The sequence below is a fragment of the Tupaia chinensis genome, unplaced genomic scaffold (assembly GCF_000334495.1).
Source record: "Tupaia chinensis unplaced genomic scaffold, TupChi_1.0 Scaffold000340_1, whole genome shotgun sequence".
Classification (NCBI taxonomy): Eukaryota; Metazoa; Chordata; class Mammalia; order Scandentia; family Tupaiidae; genus Tupaia; species Tupaia belangeri.
Genome location: NW_006159834.1, coordinates 2,957,580 through 2,959,005, shown reverse-complemented (window position 1 = coordinate 2,959,005; position 1,426 = coordinate 2,957,580).

Below are 1,426 nucleotides of genomic sequence, written 5' to 3'. Positions count from 1 at the left end.
AACTCTATAAACATTTCCCCAACAGTACAGTGTTTGCTGCCATTCTTTATGAAGATTCACCCAAAATCAAAATGACAGAATAAATTCATGTTATAAAAATTTTAAATCATTTTCTTTGGTAAAATCATTATTTTGATGTAATGTGTTACCCAGAACTAAAGCCCAAATTCTTCTCTATTCTATTTACCACTGAATCCTTCAAAGATGTTTACAATTGTGTACTAAAAGAACAGTGCACACACAACTAAAGGAATCTGATTAATACAAGTTTATGTAATATATCACCTAGTCTTTTCAAATTGTATTCAGAGATACTTTGTCTTGTTATTTTTATTTTGAAGAAAGTTCTAGGTCCCAGCAGGTGGAATGGTGGTTGAAGCACTGGACTCCCACATGGCTGACCATGGTTCAAGTCCTGGACCTGGTGGCTTGCTTTCTCATATCCCTCTCTCTCTCTCTTTCTCTCTCTGGTGAGTGAACATGCCCTGTAACAAATTTAAAAAAAAAATGGGGACCAGCAGTTAGCATAATGGCTATGTTGCTGGACTCCCATGTAATCGACCGCGGTCTGAGTCCTGGACCCAGTGACTTAAACTCATGCTGGGTACGTGTGTGTGCGTGCTGAAGATCCTGAGAGGAGAATGGAAGAGAAGGGATTGTGGTGTGGCCATCCCCACTAGGGAGGTGATTTCTCACTTTCTGTCTCTCTGTCTTTCTGGCAAGCCCTATAGCAAAATCCTCTCCCAAAAAAAAGAAAGAAAAATAAATAAATAAATAAAATTGAATAAATACATTTTTTAAATGTTCTATAATTTTAACCAGCAGATGGTGTAATGGTTATGTTGCTGGACTCCCATGTATTAACCATGGTTTGAGTCCCAGACCTGGTAGATTAAAACTCATGCTGGCGCATGCGTATGCATGCCCAAGATCCCAAGAGGAGAATGGAGGAAAAGGGATTGTGGTGTGGCCACAACCTCCCCCAGACTTGGAGGGGTAATTTCTCACTTTCCGTCTCTCTGGCAACCACAAGCACCTTATAGCAAAAACTCTAGGGGAAAAAAAAAATCTGAGACTAGCAGATGGCATAATGGTTACACTGCTGGACTCCCATGTCGTTGACCGCAGTTAAGAGTCCCAAACTCAGGGAACCAGCAGTTAACATAATGGCTCTGTTGCTGGATTCCCACGTAGTCGACCGCGGTTTGCGTCCCGGACCCGGTGGCTTAGAACTCACGCCGGGCGTGTGTGCGTGCGTGCCCAAGATCCCAAGAGGAGAATGGAGGAGAAGGGATTGCGGTGTGACTATCCCCCCTGGGGGGTGATTTCTCACTTTCTGTCTCTATGTCTCTCTCTGTCTGGTGAGCGCACACGCCCTATAGCAATAAATAAATAAATAAATAAATAAATAAATAAATAAATAAAA